The sequence below is a fragment of the Anolis sagrei genome, chromosome 9 (assembly GCF_037176765.1).
Source record: "Anolis sagrei isolate rAnoSag1 chromosome 9, rAnoSag1.mat, whole genome shotgun sequence".
Classification (NCBI taxonomy): Eukaryota; Metazoa; Chordata; class Lepidosauria; order Squamata; family Dactyloidae; genus Anolis; species Anolis sagrei.
This window is the reverse complement of record NC_090029.1, coordinates 13,417,268-13,436,051: the sequence shown is the minus strand read 5'-3', so window position 1 is coordinate 13,436,051 and position 18,784 is coordinate 13,417,268. Positions and strand designations below refer to the sequence as shown.

Genomic DNA, 18,784 nt, shown 5'->3' with positions numbered 1-18,784 from the left:
TTTGTGCTGTGCTTTGTAGTTCCTGATTTTTGCCCGCTTAGAATGGACGTGTGTAGATGTGCTGAGTAAACTTTGTGTTATTTTGAAACTGAGAAACTGCAGAGTCCTGATTTTTGGAATCCTGTGTCTGTTTGATCTAGCAACCTCTTCCGCTGCGCATAGACCCCCCACATTTTTACTCTGACAATAACAGCTGGTAAACAGGCTGGGATTTCTGGGAGCTGTAGACCAAAACACCGGGGGGACTCACAGGCTGAGAACCTCTGTTGTAAACAGAGGCTGGATGGCCATCTGTTGCGGGTGATTTGATTGTGCTTTTCCTGTGTGGTATCATGAGATTGGACTGGATTCCCCATGTGATCTCTTTGTTATTCTATGATTCTGTGATAGACTGGCCATACAAGCACAACAACCGTTGGCCTTCTCTGCTGGTGCTATTACTACTACTCCTACTCTTTCTACTATTATCTCCTAGCATCTTTGCCACCCGCTATGTAGACTCAGTCTGCTGGGAACCAGAGTCCGAATACATCTTGTAAAGATTCCCATTCGTCCTCTACTATTGTATTTGATATCCTTCCTAGAACACAATAATGTACACGACATCTCTATTGCACCATGTGTCTTATTGCACCATGCCCTGGTAACCCCTTGCAGATGAAAAGTGTGTATGCGCATGCACACACACACACAAATGCTGTAAACAAGCAACTATTTGAAGTATGGTGAGCCCTTCTTGGAAGCCTGGGGGTTGTTGTCACACTGTGGTGCAAACATCAAAGACTGGAGCAGCAGGATAGACTTGTCCTTCCCACTGAGAAGCCGGGAGCTCCTGCTCTTATTGTTCGAACAAGTCCCTCATTGCCCTGTGCCCGCTACATGTTTTGGCAGGACTGCAGGTAGGCACTCTCTGGAGAAACAAGTGCCCGAACCTGAAAGACTTCTTGAGAAAGATAAATGGCGGAACATCCCCATGTCAAGGATGTGAGCCAAGCAAAAGTCTTGCTTCTCGGTGATGAGTGGCTAAAAGAGCGGCTACCATCAATTTGCTTGCAGGGCAGCTGCCTTGTGTTTTGTGTTGGTGCTGCCCATGCAGGCTGACCATTGAGCCTGCTCTGTCAAAAGTCTTCCTGGTTTGGGTTGGCACATATCTTGGACAACTTCTGCTGGAATTTCTTTTTTTTATTATTATTTATTTATTAATAATTATTTTTATTTTAATTAAGTAAACATACATTTGCAAGTGTTTGCTACATACAGTGCAATACTTTCTATCTATTAATGTTCTATAATCATTTATCTGATAATATATTTCTATTAAGGGGTCACAGTCTACTATCTAAATAATAGGCCTGGGTAACAACGGAAAAATTTGTTTCTAAAATCGATTCGTTTTTTGGGGTTTTTTGTGTTTCGATATTTAAAAGAATTCCGAAATTTTCCTTAAAAAAAGTTCGATATTTACGAAATTTCGCAAATGGAAAAACAATTACAAAACAATAACGAAACAATAACGAATCGATTCGTTAATGGCGGCCGCGATTGCGCAATACGCTAAAAAAACTTCTGAAGCTTCCCTCTCCCTCTGTTGTTGACTGTTGGTGTGATATTATAACTTTTTTTCACTAATTAAACAAAAAACAACTATAAAACTTGCCCCAGACATGCGGAAATAATAACGAAACGACCTCAAACCAATAACGAAACAAATACATAACGAAATACGAAGCATTTACGAAACGAATTGAAAAATTCGTTTCGTTTTTAAGTTGCTCCAGAATGGTTTGTTATCGCTTCGTTAACAAAAAAAATAACGAATTTTTAACGAATTACGAATTAACGAAACGAAACCGCCCAGCCCTACTAAATAATACATAAAAAGATATCATAGATTCTTAATTTACATCCACTTCTTCCTTGTCTACAGTCTTATAGGATCCTCTATATACATTTTTAATTTAACTTTACATTAAGGTGTTGAATCATTGGTTGCCACTCATTAACGAAGTTGTCTAATATTTCTCCTCTTAATAATACAGTTATTTTGTCCATTATCAACATATCTATAATATATTTTTCCCATTCTTCTAAAGGAGGTATATCTGGGGTTTTCCAATATCTAGCATATACTATTTGGGCTGCCACTGTTGTGTAAAACAATTTTTTTCCAAATTTTCTTTCTAATTCTTCCTCGGACATATTCAAAAGGTACATTTGAGGTGTCATTTTGAAATTTGTGTTTAACATTTTTTCAAGATATACATGGATCTGTTTCCAGTAATTTTTTACTTTGCTGCAAGTCCACCATATGTGGTAGAATGTACCTTTTTCTTTCCCACATTTCCAACATTTGTTGGAGCAATTATACATCTTAGCTAGTCTCTCTGGAGAGAATTTCTGCTGGAATTTCTGAGGTGAATTATTTGTTATTTATTTAAAACATTTACATTCCACCTTTCTCACTCCGAAGGGAACTCAGGGCAGAGCACAACATACAAACGGCAAACATTCAATGCCAGTGCATAAATAAATTCTGAATCCCAAGCTCATAAAATACTTCATGGACTGGAGGATCCATGGGATATTTAATTGAGGTTTTACCATCAAATATACTACTTAAAGGGCAACCAACTGTGGCTGAAAGAAAAAGAACAAGTTTGTCCTATTTATTTATTTATTTTATTTGTTTCGCACATTTCTACCCTGCCCTTCTCAACCCCCGAGGGGGGACTCAGGGCAGCTTACAAAAGGCACAATTTGATGCCAACAACAGACAATAAGATAAAACATATATCAACAGCAATTATAAAACAATTAAAACAATCAAGTTATACATCACAATCAATAAAAACCAATCTAATGTTCAACGTTCGCCAGCTCGGAATCCGTAAGTTCATTCCACATTGTCAAATCCTATCAATTCTAGTCGTCATTGTCCTTTGTCTACCTGCCAGATTACCTAAAGGCCTGGTCCCATATCCATGTTTTTAGTTTCCTTCTAAAAGAGAGGAGGGATGTCGATGACCTAATTTCCCCGGGAAGTGAATTCCACAAGTGAGGGGCCACCACCGAGAAGGCCCTGCTCCTCGTGATAGAGGTGGGGCCAAGAGCAGGGCCTCCCCAGAAGATCTTAAACTCTGAGGCGGGACGTAGAAGGAGATGCGTTCGGACAGGTACGCTGGGCCGGAGACATATAGGGTTTTGTAGGTCAGAACCAGCACTTTGAATTGTGCTCGGAACTGGATCGGCAGCCAGTGGAGCTGACGTAACAGAGGGGTTCCCTGTATGATGCTCCGGTGAGTAATCTGGCTGCCGCCCGCTGGAGTAATTGAAGTTTCTGAACAGTCTTCAAAGGCAACCCCACGTAGAGTGTGTTGCAGTAATCTATTCGGGATGTAACAAGAGCGTGGACCACTGTGGCCAGATCTGACTTCCCAAGGTATGAGCACAACTGGCGCACAAGTTTTAATTGTGCAAAGCTCTCCCGGCCACTGCTGAGACCTGGAGTTCCAGGCTCAACGATGAGTCCAGGATCACTCCCAAGCTGTCCTAGACTTCTGTGCCAGAAACAAGCCTGTGTTGCTGGAAGTGAGCCCAGGGAGACCACTGAACATTTCATCAGGGACTGCTCTTCGAGACTTGGCCAAAGGTGGTCGTTTGACTGGCTCTTAGTGCTCCAACCTTGGGAGGTGGTGGCCTCTGAAATGGAGTCGGAAACTGGTATTCAGGGGCCACGTTGCCACCAAGGAAGGAAGAGGAAGAGGGGACAGCAGGGGGACACTCAGAAGGCCTTTTGAGATGTTCCTTGGTCAACGACAAGGTTGATCAACTTGTATGTTCTCCTAACCCTGGGTTTCCAGAGACTTTGAGAAATAACAACTCAAAACATAGCAAATGTTACCGCTAGTGTGAATTGGATTGTAGAGAAAATAGGAACCCTGAATAATACAGAACAAGGCAGGATGCCCTCTAACCGATGGGAAAAGTTCTGCCCCAGGCTGGCAGAGGCCACACCTAGGATCACCTGAAGGGTTGTAGGTTTTATATGGATAGATATAATGCAAAAGAAATTTTTGAAAAGTGTGATATATACTAAGATTATCTATATAAATAAAAATGTAATGTTCGTTTGTGATATTAACAGAACTCAAAAACCCCTGGGGGAATTGACACCAAATTTGGACAGCATACACCTAACAACCCAATGTATGTCCTTCCCTTCTAAAAATTGATTTTGTCATTTGGGAGTTGTAGTTGCTGGGATTTATAGTTCACCTACAATCAAAGAGCATTCTGAACCACACCAACGATGGAATTCAACCAAACGTGGCACACAGGACTCCCATGACCAACACAAAACACTAGAAGGGTTTGGTGGGCATTGACCTTGAGTTTGGGAGATGTAGTTCACCTACATCCAGAGAGCACTGTGGACTCAAACAATGAAGGATCTGGACCAAACTTGGCACAAATATTCCATATGCCCAAATATGAACACAGATGGAGTTTGGGGGAAATAGACCTTGACATTTGGGATTTGTAGTTCACCTACAATCAAAGAGCATTCTGAACCCCACCAAGGATAGAATCGGGACAAACTTTCCACACAGAACCCCAATGATCAATAGAAAATACTTAAGGCCATCCGGTCCAACTCCCTTCACCAAGGCAAGAAAACGTAATCAAATACTGTTTACTCACAAGCATAAAGAAATTACATATATTAGAAACCAACACTTTCACATTACTTTATTTTCCAGATCACCAGACTGGGCCACAGCAAAGCGTTGCAGGGGACGGCTAGTGTGTGTGTGTGTGTGTGTGTGTGTGTGTGTGTGTGTATATATATATATATATATATATAGTGTGTGTGTAGTGTGCGTGTGTGTGTATATGTGTGTGTGTGTGTGTGTGTGTGTATAAATTTGCAATTCTGTTTGTAACTATAACTGTAATTGAAACCAAAGAAGAAAGAAAAACTATGAAGAAATATCACAACTAGTTTTGTAACTGTAATGATTTAGAAAATGTAAATGTTGCAGGCATTGTAAATACTTCAAAACTAAGTATGTCTCATTTGACTGTAAATTGCTAGCAAATGTGTTTGTAGTATTTATTGTAATAAAAATTACTTATATTAAAAAATACTTATGCCCAAGCTCATTGTGACAGGGGTTGAACTCCATCCTTGACACAAACCTACACAAGATGAAATGCAATTGCTCTCCAAAGTCTGCCTCGAAACTCCCTCTGAAAGTTTTGCTACAAAGGACTTTTCTCACAAGAGACTGGCACACTCATGCTGCAGCCCAAACACATGATGCCATATGCACCCCACTACCAATTTGCTCTCCCTCCACCCCCATTATCCTCCCATCCATAGCTATTAATGGGTAAAACCCGCTAATAACCACTAATCCACAACATTTTCATCACCTTCCTTGGTGCAATGTCCCCCTTCCACTTATGTGCCAACATGTCGTCACTGCGTTTGGAGGTTTTGGTGTTCTATAATGGGAGCTGAAGTCCAAAAAACACAATGATGACAAAATACCCGAAGGGCCACCATAGCCTACCTTTGCCCTCTGGTTATCTAAGAGCATCTAGGTGGTTATACCACTTGTGAAATAGCTTCAGGTGAGCACTGACTGCCATGGGGATTTTCCAAACCTTCTGCAGTCTTTGGAAACTTTGCCAGGTTTAAGTTTAGAGACACTAGCATTTCAAACCTCTGTATGATTCGGGTTTAAAAACAGTGATTTATCATTCACTTATCCTTAGGACAGGGCCAGGGGCGGCCCGTCCATTACACGAAGTAAGCGGTCGCAGAACACTTTTTTTTGCCAGGGGTGCAGAGGCACCTCTATAAATGCCCCTCGACCGCCACTTGAGGAGTGCCCCCTCAGCTCACAACAGCCCTAGCAGTCCAGGGGGAGCCTCGGCTTTCTTGCCTCGCTGCCGGACAATCCTCTTCCCAAAGGGGCCAGGCCCTTGAGCCTTGCCTAGCCCCTCTCATTCCTGCTCCACCCAGCCACAGGGTGCACGAGCAGAGCCGGTGCTCAATCGTTCTCCGCGTTCAATCCCTTCCCCATGACTGGTTCCCTTTCCCGATCCCGATGCCTCCTCTCCTCTCCCCAATCCGCGGGTGGGCCAAGGGGCAGAGCCGCCGCGTCTGGCCTGCTTCGGGTCCGGAGGCGTGTCTGAAGACCCCAGACTCCTGACTTTCTCTTCAGCCATTGGGACCAAGAGAGAGAGAGAGAGAGAGTGAGCCCCTCTGGCTGGAGGTATCTCCCACCTCTGCTCCCTCCTTTGTTTTTGCACCTACCTTCAGGAAAGGTGGGCATCTCCACCTCTCTCTCTCTCTCTCTCTTGGTCCCAATGGCTGAGGAGAAAGTCAGGAGAAGAGGTGACTTTTAGTACACATGCCAGGGTCTTCAGGCATGCCTCCGGATCCAAAGCGGGCCAGGCAAGGGAGCAAGTGCGGCAAGTGTAGTTACTGGGATGTATAGTTCACCTACAATCAAAGAGCATTCTGAACTGCACCAATGATGGAATTGAACCAAATATGGCACACAGAACTCCCACGACAAACAGAAAATATATATCAATGATGGGGGGGGGGGGGCAAATACTATTTGCTTACCTTTGAAAATTACCTAGGGCCGCCTCTGGACAGGGCAGGCAAGAAATGTAAGTCAATGAAAGGCTTTGGGAAAGGGTGAAGAAAAGAGATCAAACATCCTGCATTACGCAGAAAGACTTGTAAAGCTGGAAGAGTTGCCACGAGCCAGGCCTCCAGCATTAGAAAAGGTTGTATTGCCAGGACATCCCTGTTAGACGTGCTTTGGAATGGCTTGAAAAAAAAATCAATCTGGCTTGCTATTGTTTTGTTTTGTTTTTCCTTCCTCCTTTTATTTTATTTTTATTTTATTTTATATGACACTTTTGTCCCAGAATAGCAGCCAGGATGTCTCTCTACACCAGGCATGGGCAAACTTGGGCCCTGCCTCCAGGTGTTTTGGACTTCAACTCTCACAATTCCTAACAGCCTCAGGCCCCTTCCTTTCCCCCCTCAGCCGCTTAAGGAAAGGGTCTGATGCTGCTAGGAATTTTGGGAGTTGAAGTCCAAAACACCTGGAGGGTCCAAGTTGGCCCATGCCTGTGCTATGAGTATGTCATCCGTGTACTGTAGGATGTTGCTCACGTACTGAAGGAACTGTGGGAGTTGATGTCCAAAACAACTGGAGGGAGGGCCCAAGTTGGCCCATGCCTGCTCTACGCACTGTCAAATTAATGCAGTTGGATCACTTTGCCTGCCATGGCTCAATGCTGTGGGAGTTGTAGTTTCAAAAGTTCTCTAGCCTTTTTGTGCCTTGCTCAATGACAACTCCCAGGATTCCATAGCATCGAGCCATGAGACTTAAAGTGCTATCAAACTGCATTAATTCAACAGCGATCTCCAAGTTTGCCCCGTAAACACAGCAAATTTAAAAAGCAAATTAATGAAAATCAGTTCATAAAATGTTTTAAAATCACTAAAAACATGCAGAAACTTTAAAAAGGAATGGTCTCCAATTAAATCAATTTCCTCCCCCACTTATACGAGAGGTATTTTTTAAGTAAGGTCCGTTTTCTTGTAGACACTAGTAGTTTGCACGCATACTGCAACGAGCACGTGCGTCGTGTACCGGCATGCCTCGGGAACAACTGTGCTCAGTTTCCGCTCTGTAGCTAACCTGTACGGTTCTGTTCTGTGCTTTAAAAATGTTTAAGACTATCAACTCACCCGCCGCATGTGAAGTTCGCTCAGTGATACGGTTTTTGTCAGCAAGGAACCTGCCTGCTGCAGAAATTCATCAACAGATTTGTGAAGTGTACGGTGATACTGTTATGAGTGAAAGCAAAGTGCGTAAGTGGGTACAACAATTCAATGATGGCCGTGACAACGTCCATGATGAGGACCGCTCCGGTCGCCCTTCTTTGATTACAGACGATTTGGTGGCTTCAGTTGAAGCGAGGATTCGTGAGAACAGGCGCTTCACAATAACAGGTAGCAAATAAAGTTTAGGAAACTGTGCTCCCGTTGGGTCCACCTCAAACAACACCTCAGTGGCAACCGTTACAATGATGATAACGACGTGAAAACGGCAATGAACTCTTGGTTATCGGAGCAGGCGGCAAGTTTTTATGAAGAGGGTATTTTAAAATTGGTTCAGAGGTATGATAAGTGTTTGAACAAACTTGGCAACTATGTCGAAAAATAGAGTAAAGTATGTACTTTCTGAAAATAAATCTACTTTTTCGAAATAAACTTTCGTTGTGTACTTATGTTCAAACGGACCTTACTTAAAAAACGCCCCTCGTATATTATGAAACAAATAGAATCATACAGTTGGGACATCCAATCCAACCCCATTTTGCCAAGAGGCAGGAAAATAGCATTCAATGCCAGAAGACATTCAGTAGTAAACATTTAAACTCGCCTTTCGTAGTAAACCAGAGGATAAAGCTACAAAATGCATGTAAAGAATTCAGCAAAAACTTGATAAAGTAAGCTGTGCAGAATCCTTCAAACCATGAGAGTCCAGATGAAAAAGAGAATGAGAGAAAGGTGTGGGAGGGAAGGAAGGAAGGAAGGAAGGAAAGAAGGAAGGAAGGAAGGAAGGAAGGAAGGAAGGAAGGAAGGGGAAATTGTACATAAAGCATATTTATGTTGCCTTTCCAATCTCAATGAAGTTCCCAAAGCAGTAAACAACAATAACATGTAAATATTTAAAATGAACATCCTGTGCCACCCTCAAACAGAGAAACTAAAACAATCTACTCAAAAGCTAAAAAGAGCCTAGGCTGGTAGTTAGAAGCCGGCCTGATATGGTTATTTTGAGTGTTGGACTAGAACTCCAAGAGAGCAGCGTTAGAATGCCTGCTCAGCCATGGACATCTGTTTGGGCAAGTTGCACCAGGTGCATCTACACTGTAAAATGAACACAGTTTGACACTACTTTGAATTGTCATGCCTCTATGCTCTGGTGCAGTTGACAATGAGGAAGTTCTTCCTAATGTTTAGATGGAATCTCTTTTCCTCCAATTTGAATCCCTTGGTTCTTGGGCCAGTTAATGGGCTGGCAATGCTTCCAACTCATTGGCAAGCAGGCACTCAGCACTGTTGGCAGCTGGCTGGAGTTGCCCAGGCAGGGTTTGCACTCCAGTTAGTGATCCGATATGAAGGTGATACAGTCTGACGTTCCAGCCAGGTGCATCATGCCATCCCTGGGAGATCCGGCACTTGGACATATCTGTGGGCTGATGGATCAACAGGTGGTTATTGTTGATGCCTGATTCAGATATCCCTCATCTACAGCTGTGGGTGTGGCTTTTTATCGCCAAGCTATTGTGTGTATATCATAGAATCAAAGAGCTGGAAGAGACCTCATAGGCCATCCAGTCCAACCCCCTGCCAAGAAGGAGGAATATTGCATTCAAATCACCCCTGACAGATTTATTTTATTTTATTTACATTATTTATATCCCGCCCATATCAGCCCGCAGGCGACTCAGGGCGGCCATCCAGCCTCTGTTTAAAAGCTTCCAAAGAAGGAGCCTCCACTACACTCCAGGGCAGAGAGTTCCACTGCTGAACGGCTCTCACAGTCAGGAAGTTCTTCCTAATGTTCAGATGGAATCTCCTCTCTTGTAGTTTGAAGCCATTGTTTCGCGTCCTAGTCTCCAGGGCAGCAGAAAACAAGCTTGCTCCTCCTCCTTGTGGCTTCCTCTCACATATTTATACATGGCTATCATATCTCCTCTCAGCCTTCTCTTCTTCAGGCTAAACATGCCCAGCTCCTTAAGCCGTTCCTCATAAGGCTTGTTCTCCAGACCCTTGATTATTTTAGTCGCCCTCCTCTGGACACATTCCAGCTTGTCAATATCTTTCTTGAATTGTGGTGCCCAGAATTGGACACAATATTCCAGGTGTGGTCTAACCAAGGCAGAATAGAGGGGTAGCATGACTTCCTTGGATCTAGACACTATGCTCCTATTGATGCAGGCCAATATCCCATTGGCTTTTTTTGCCGTCACATAACATTGTTGGCTAATGTTTAACTTGTTGTCCACGCGGACTCCAAGATCTTTTTCACACGTACTGCTCTCAAGCCAGGCGTTCCTCATTCTGTATCTTTTTGTTTTTTCTGCCAAAGTGGAGTACCTTGAATTTGTCCCTGTTGAACTTCATTTTGTTAGTTTTGGCCCATCTCTCTAATCTGTCAAGATCGTTTTGAATTCTGCTCCTGTCCTCTGAAGTATTGGCTATCCCTCCCAATTTGGTGTCGTCTGCAAACTTTGCATTTCACAGTTGGACACATAATCTCCTGCCTGGAGGTGACCCACACAAGCTGGAGACTTGGAGCCAGGCCTTGAGATCTGGCAACTCTACTCCTGAGAAAACCCATGAATGGAACAGTAATCACCTACTTCTGTTTCTTGCAGCCATTATTCATACAATAACAAGGAGCAGGGCCACTGGCTAGCACCCTCTGATATCCGTAACCTCTGTGAATTTGTCTACATCCCTTTCACAACATTTTTCATGGCAACTACAGTCTGCACCAACAAATTCCAAACTCCTGCATCTGCCACAATCCTCCAAAGCTACTATCAGTGCGAAGCAGCTGTGTAAGCCATCACAAATACTACTCCTAATGCACAAACCAACCCCTTGCATTGCACTTCAGAACAAGCCATTTCCTAGGCACCTAACTACTGCCATCCTGGGTACAGTTATGTTTTCTTTTTGACCAGCGGAAGATACATAAATATCTTGTTGCAACATTGAAAGACTTCATCTCTCATATGGTGATGGGCATGAGAACGAAGTATGAAGGCTAAAATGATGCAGCCAGGGCACATGTTTTAGGAAGATGGGAACATTCAGAGACAGCATTTACTTAAGACCATTCCCATCTAGATATATTCATGTAGCCTTCAGCACACTGTTCAACATTACAATGGTTTCCTGACCCTGGGAATATTCATACTATTTTTGGGTGCAAAAACCATTATAACAAAGGTATATTGGTACGTTAAAATGCTGCAGCTATGCTCCAAAAGCAAACAAGATCAAGGGAGCAAAGAGTTATATTATTCTGAATTTTTTAATGTTAGATCAGTGTTTTTTAACCTAGGGTTTGGGACCCCTTGGGGGGGGGGGGGTCACCAGAGATCATCAGAAAACCCAGTATTTTCTGTTGGTCATGGGGGTTTTGTGTGGGAAGTTTGGCCCAATTCTATTGCTGGTGGAGTTCAGTGGGCTCTTTTGATTGTAAGTGAGCTATAAATCCCAGCAACTCCAAATCCCAAATGACAATATCAATCACCCCACAACCCCACCAGTATTCAATTTGGGCGTATCGGGTATTTGTGCCAAATTTGGTCCAGTGAATGAAAATACATCCTGCATACCAGATATTTACATAACAGTAGCAAAATCACAGTTATTAAGTAGCAACAAAAATAATGTTATGGTTGGGGATCACCACAACATGAGGAACTGTATTAAGGGGTCACGGCATTAGGGAGGTTTTATTTATTTATTTATTTATTATTCGAACTTATATGCCACCACTCCCCTGGGGCTTGGAGTGGCTTACAAGAACAGGCTAAAATCGAACACAATTTAAAAACAATTTAAAAACAGCAATATCAGAGATCAAAGGCCCATCGAAACAGATATGTCTTACATGCCCTGCGGAAAACTGATAAGTCCCGCAAGGCACGGACTTCAGGTGGCAGAGTATTCCAGAGTGATGGTGCCACTGCTGTGAAGGCTCTGCGTCTGGTTGCTGTTAGACACAAGTTTTTGACACTGGGAATTTCCAATAGATCTTGGTCCTCAGAACAGAGGGATCTCTGGGGTTGGTAGGGGGTGAGGCGGTCCATCAGGTACATCGGCCCCAGACCATGCAAGGCCTTAAAGGTGAGTACCATCACTTTGAAAGTGATCCGGTGCTCAATTGCAGCTGCAGTAAGATTGGTGTTATGTGGCATCTCATCGGGATTCCTGCAAGAAGCCGAGCAGCTGCATTTTGTACCAACTTGAGCTTCCGGATCACCGAGGAAGGCCAATGTAGAGGACGTTACAGTAGTCCAGTCTTGAGATGACCGTAGCCTGGATCACTGTAGCTAGGTAGTCCCTGGACAGAGAGGGGGCCAGACGTCTAGCCTGCCGCGGATGAAAGAAGGCGGTTCTGCTAATGGCGGAGACCTGGGCCTCCATCGTCAGCAGAGGGTCCAAAAGGACCCCCAGACTCTTTACCAATTATGACGGGCGTAGCGCCTCGCCATCCAGGGTAGGCAGCTGGATAGAAACACTGTGTTAGATACTTCAAATCAATGAGCACACACCCTTCATTTTTTCAGGCTTCTCCAGCTCATGAAATACTTCAGTTTAGGGAAATGGTTGGTATTCCTCTTTTTTAAAAAAGCACTTTTGATCAGGCTGTAAAGCTCAAGACTGAAAGAAGACCTACCTGGATGCTTTGCTCCGAAGAGGATGTTCCGGCTGCTCCCGAAGTGTGAGCAGGAATGCCGCCACCACCTTCTCTCTCAGTGGTGAGCACCTCACCTGTTCGTGCTTCCCAACTCTTGAGCAACCCACCCACAAAAAGTTGCCATTCAGGATCTCCGACTAAGGGCGATCCGTGGCTTTTGCCAAGTGTTACGCTGCAACCCTGATGGAAGAAAGCTGGTTATCTTTGCACTGCTTGTTCCAGCATTGTAAAGTGAAGAAAGATTCAATGTTTTATGGCCCAGTTAATCAGGAGAGGGAAACACTGCAGTGACAGGAGGAGATTCTTCAGGTGAAAGTTGAGTTTCTTACAAGCCCGTATTAGAAGAGGTCAGGCTTAGTAAAGTCTGGAAGAAACTCGGCTTCCACTTGAGGAATTCCCTGAAGAATCCAAAGGCTAGGCATCCTTTCTGCAGTCAATATATTTGCTTTTTTATAATGCCCGCTTTTGCCTATTTTAAGAGGAATGTAATGATATGGCACAAGTTTAAAATCCTGTAAAATTGTAAACATCTCAGAGTACATAGAATAATCAGCATTTCAGCCTGCCAGAAGAGATGGTTTTTACGTACCCAGAAGGTGTTGCTGGGGGACTCCTGCTCGGCTCCACAGCCATTGTCCTGTGGGGTCCCGCAGGGCTCAGTATTGTCCCCTTTGTTGTTTAACAACTACATGAAGCCACTGGGTGAGATCATTCGGAGTTTTGGAGTTCGATGCCATCTGTACGCAGATGATGTCCAACTCTATCACTCATTTCCACCAGATGCTAAGGAGGCTATCCAAGTCCTGAACCGGTGCCTGGCCGCTGTGACGGTCTGGATGAGGGTGAGCAAATTGAAGTTAAATCCAGACAAGACAGAGGTCCTCCTGGTCAGTCGCAAGGCCGAACAGGGTATAGGGTCGCAACCTGTGCCGGACGGGGTCACACTCCCCTTGAAGGCACAGGTTTGCAGATTGGGAGTTCTCCTGGATTCGTCACTGAGCCTCGAATCCCAGGTTACAGTGGTGGCCAGGGGAGTGTTCGCACAATTAAAACTTGTGCACCAGCTGCGCCCGTACCTTGGGAAGTCAGACTTGGCCACGGTGGTCCACGGTCTCATTACATCTAGAATAGACTACTGCAATGCAGTCTACGTGGGGTTGCCTTTGAAGACTGCTCGGAAGCTTCAAATAGTCCAACGAAAGGCAGCCAGGTTAATAACTGGGGAGGCATACAGGGAGCATACAACTCCCATGTTACGTTACACCAGCTCCACTGGCTGCCAGTTTGCTACCGGGCACAATTCAAAGTGCTGGCTTTGGCCTATAAAGCCCTAAACGGCCCCGTCCCAAATTACCTGTCCCAACGCATCTCCCTCTATGTACCATCGCGGAGATTAAGATCCTCCGGGGAGGTCCTGCTTTCCGTCCAGCCATTGTCACAGGCGTGATTGGGGGGGACAAGAGACAGGGCCTTCTTGATAATTGCTCCCCGGCTATGGAACTCCCTTCCTTGTGAGATCAGGTCGGGCCCCTCCCTCCTGTCCTTTAGAAGGATGTTAAAAACTTGGCTGTGGGACCAAGCTTTCGGGACAGGGCAATGAAGCGACAATGGAAAAGATGACAGGGCCAATTGGATTTGATGCAGATGGCTAGGACGGTTTTAAATTGTGCTATTTGAAATGGTGTATTTTAATATTTAGATAAATGTTTTTTAATGTTTATGTATTGTACCCAGGCATTGAATGTTTGCCATGTATATGTTGTGCTCCGCTCTGAGTCCCCTTCGGGGTGAGAAGGGGGGAATATAAGTTTTTTAAATAAATAAATAAAATAAATTAAATGGTCTCCTAACCAGAGCTTTCATTTACTCTCTGTTGCACATAAAAGTTGAGGATAAGGCCATTGTCTTTCTTCTTTAGGCAAAAACCCTACCTACGTCTGTTTCTACTTCTTGTACAGAAGCATTATACAAATGCTTCTACGCAAGAAGCTCCTTCTTTGGAGGCTTTGAAGCAGAGGTTGGATGGTCATCTGTTGGTGCTTTGAATGCAATTTCCCTGCTTCTTGACAGAATAGGGTTGGACTGGTTGATGGCCCACAAGGTCTCTTCCAACTCTAGGATTCTATGAAAAAGAACAAGGTCACCTGGAAAGCTACACCTCGGATTTGGAACATGGGGTTGTTCTTATCGTCTCCCCCCCCCCCCCCCAATTAAGAAATCTTTCATATTATAGCACCCACCCAATGTTTTAGATTACAGTTCCCATTATCCTATCCAATTGCCATTCCGAATGAATTGATGGGAATAAGCCACATTGTTCCAGGTTGGTGGCAGCTGTATCGCAGGCCTGGGAGTGTCTAATCTTGAGCCCCATCAGACACAAAAGTATCTGCCGAACCCATTTGTTGCGCAACAGTGAGAACTGGGGAGGCCGTATGAGTGAACTTGATTACACAAGATACACTATAAATCGAGACAAGATTATGAGGTAAGTCTAAAAGAGTCTGGAATTTGAGGGTGTTTCTAGAAATCTACAGCTACAAATCATTCCCAAATCTATAGTACATCAATTCACTAAGGCCAGGTAAAAATATGTTCATCAGCCATGGCTGAACCATCCAGGCAGAGAGGGGGCACAAGAAGGCCAACGAAGACTTCAAGTTTGGGCATATTAAGGTTTCGCTAGGAAAAATAATAGTGGCATGCTTAAATTGATCCATTAAACATATTCCCACCAAACAAGTCATGCTGATTTCGATTGTTAAAAAAGATGGCATTAGAGCAGTGGTTCTCAACCTTTCTAATGCTGTGACCCCTGAATACGGTTCATCATGTTGTGGTGACCCCCAACCAAAATATTATTTTTGTTGCTACTTCACAACTATAATTTTGCTACTGTTATGAATCATAATATAAATATCTGATATGCAGGATGTATTTTCATTCACTCGACCAAATTTGGCACAAATACCCGATATGCCCAAATTTGAATACTGGTGGGGTTGGCAGGGGATCGATTTTGTCCTTTGGGAGTTGTAGTTGCTGGGATTTAGAGTTCACCTACAATCAAAGAGCATTCTGGACTCCACCAATGATGGAATTGAACCAAACTTGGCACACAGAACTCTCATGACCAACGAAAAATACTGGAAGGGTTTGGTGGGCATTGACCTTGAGGTTTGGAGTTGTAGTTCACCTACACCCAGAGAGCACTGTAGACACAAACAATGATGGATCTGGACCAAACTTGCCATGAATACTCAACATGCGCAATGTGAATGAACACTGGTGGAGTTTGGGGAAAATAGATTTGGCATTTGAGTTTTAGTTGCTGGGATTTATAGTTCACCTACAGTCAAAGATCATTCTGATACCCACCAGTGATAGAATTGGGCCAAACTTGCACATGGAACCCCTATGACCAACTGAAAATACTATATTTTTGGATGGTCTTTGGTGACCCCTCTGAAACCCCCTCGTGACCCCCCCAGGGGTCCCGACCCCCAGGTTGAGAACCACTGCATTAGAGATAGATAGGTACGACTTGGATGTTGCGTAACTCATAATAAAGTCGGATAAATTACCTTTCCGAAGGGATATCCGACATAATTTTTGATCCCAGAAGTCCACTGCAGTTTTGAAGCACTTTGCGCCATTTTTGTTCCGACTCAGGAAACGAACCAGAAGTGATGAAGCCTTTTTAATTCACTTTAGCCTGCTGGGAGGCAAGCAGCTTGCATGCTGGGAGGCAAAGCTTAAGCCGCTTGCCTCCCAGCCAATCGGGATATGTTTTGGAGAGGGGAGGGGTTTTGGCAGCCACTGCTCTATATAAAGGGAAGCACGAGGCTACGAGGCTCATTCCAAGCCTGGGAAGGGAAAGGGATAGGGGAAGGGGAAGGGGAAGGGGAAGGGAGGTTGTGTTGTTCCTGTTGGTGTGGGCCTGGGGTGGAAAAAGAGCAGACCAATCAGAGAAGACGAAAGGCAGGGAGAAAGGCTGTTGTCTACCTGGCTGCTTGCCTTGCTGCTTGTGCATTAGGGTGGGCGCCGCATGGTATAGGGGTGTGTGAGTGCAAAGAAGCATGGAGGAAGGAAAGGAAAAAGGAGGGTTTCTTTGTATTCTTTGTATCCAACAAATGCTACATTCAGCAAAGGACAAGAGGGATCCTCTCACCTCTGCAGGAGTCTACCGTATACCATGCAGCTGTGGACAAGTCTACATAGGGACCACCAAACGCAGCAATGCCCAGACACGCATCAAGGAACATGAAAGGCACTGCAGACTACTTCAACCTGAGAAGTCAGCCATAGCAGAGCACCTGATGAACCAACCTGGACACAGCATATTATTTGAGAACACAGAAATGCTGGACCACTCCAACAACCACCATGTCAGACTACACAGAGAAGCCATTGAAATCCACAAGCATGTGGACAATTTCAACAGAAAGGAGGAGACCTTGAAAATGAACAAAATCTGGCTACTAGTATTAAAAAACTCTAAAATTACAACAGCAAAACAGCAGAGAGGAAACTACCAGGCACATCTTAACACCTCTCAACAGAACATTTTCCCAGGCTCAGCCAGGCCTTCAAATGCTAATGAAGGTGGTCAGCTGAAACATTCACACCTACCTCTAGCAGAGAAGAGCTCTTTGCCCCACCCCAGCCATTCCACAGATATATAAACCCATTGTCCTATTTCCAACAGACCTCACTACCTCTGAGGATGCTTGCCATAGATGCAGGCGAAACGTCAGGAGAAATGCCTCTAGAACATGGCCCTATAGCCCGAAAAAACCTACAAGAACCTATTCTTTGTTTCTTTGTTGTGAAAAGCCCCAGGGTTGCAGCAGGTCTCTCTGGGCTCTATGTCTGTTTGTTTGTGTGATTGTTGTACATTGCCACAAAATAATTCCAACTCCCATCACTTCAAGCCAGTCTTCGACCCCACAATCTCCTTTCCAAAGTTGTGAAAACTAGCCACAAGGCCAAAAGGCCTCCCTGAGCTCTCTGTTAGATTGTTTGTTTGATGGTTATACATTGCCACAAAAGAACTCCAACTCCTATTACTTCAAGCCAGTCTTGGACCCCAAAATCTCATTTCCAAAGTTGTGAAAACTAGCCACAAGGCCAAAAGGCCTCCCAGGGTTGATTGTGTGATTGCTGTACATTGCTACAAAAGAACAACTCCCATCACTTCAAGCCAGTCTTGCACTCCAAAAGGCTCCTTTCCAAAGTTGTGAAAACTAGCCACAAGGCCAAAGGCCTCCCTGGTCTCTGTGTCTGATTGTTTGTTTGATTGCTGTACATTGCCACTCCAACTCCCATCACTTCAAGCCAATCTTGGACCCCAAAATCTCCTTTCCAAAGTTGAGAAAAGTAGCCACAGGCCACCAGTGCTGTGGGTTGTTCCTTTCCTCTCTGAGGGCTGTGTGTGTGTGTGTGTTATTTGCCACCTCAAGCCTACCTTGCTGTGCCTCTTTGAGTATTTCCTCTATCTCCTTCCTGACTGCCAGTTTTATCTCCCTTCTGACTGCCAGTTATAATGGACTACAGTAATGTTTTAGGTATGAAGCGTTCCATTGTAAGTGGCTCAGGACGTGTCTTTTCCATCACGTGGTTCCAAAGGCAACAAGAAAAGAAGGGGGCCAAACAACTCTCTGCTGGAGCGTTGTACTAGGACGACTGGGGGCGGTGATTCTGCCAGCACTTCAATAGCTGATAGTAGTCCCGCAGTCTAACACTTTCCTTTTCCCGTATCTGTTGGAAGTAGCTCAGACCAATCAGAACAGGGTCGTGATGATGATGATATAATTGAGGTGGGGGCAGACGAAACCATCAATACTCTTTCACAACCCCCCACTTCTCCATCGGGTGACAGCGATCCAGAGGAGGGCTGTTCACAGGAGGGGGAACGAACAATAACACCCCCCCCCCTTCCAGATATTCCACCACCCCCAGCAGTCAGAACCCACCACCAGTTGGTGTGGCTATGGGAAGGCCCAAGTCTTTCCTCTGGGATCACTCTGATGTCCATTCTCAGAAGGCTACATTGGCAGTTTGTAGGCACTAGGGTTGAGAAGCAGGACTATGGTAGCATTTGATGGGTTGATAGGTTGATTCAATGAAAGGAAACATCTTGCAAACCCAACCTTAGGTGGAGATACAATGAGTCTTACATCCATCATTGGTCTGCTCATCCCCACTGCAGTTCTTTCCGAGAGAAGCTGTGGTGA

General features: G+C 44.5%; 1 protein-coding gene across 2 annotated transcripts in view; it reads right to left on the bottom strand.

Moving 5' to 3' along the window:
• CERS3 (ceramide synthase 3) overlaps nt 1–12,803 on the bottom strand; it is a 103,576-nt gene extending 90,773 nt beyond the window's left edge. Inside the window, exon 1 of one of the 2 annotated variants that reach the window (XM_060755667.2) lies at nt 12,528–12,803. The gene's annotated coding sequence lies outside the window, so the exon portion shown is untranslated. The remainder of the gene's footprint in view (nt 1–12,527) is intronic. The other variant, XM_060755666.2, reaches the window with a different exon arrangement.
• Nucleotides 12,804–18,784: the final 5,981 nt, after the last annotated feature.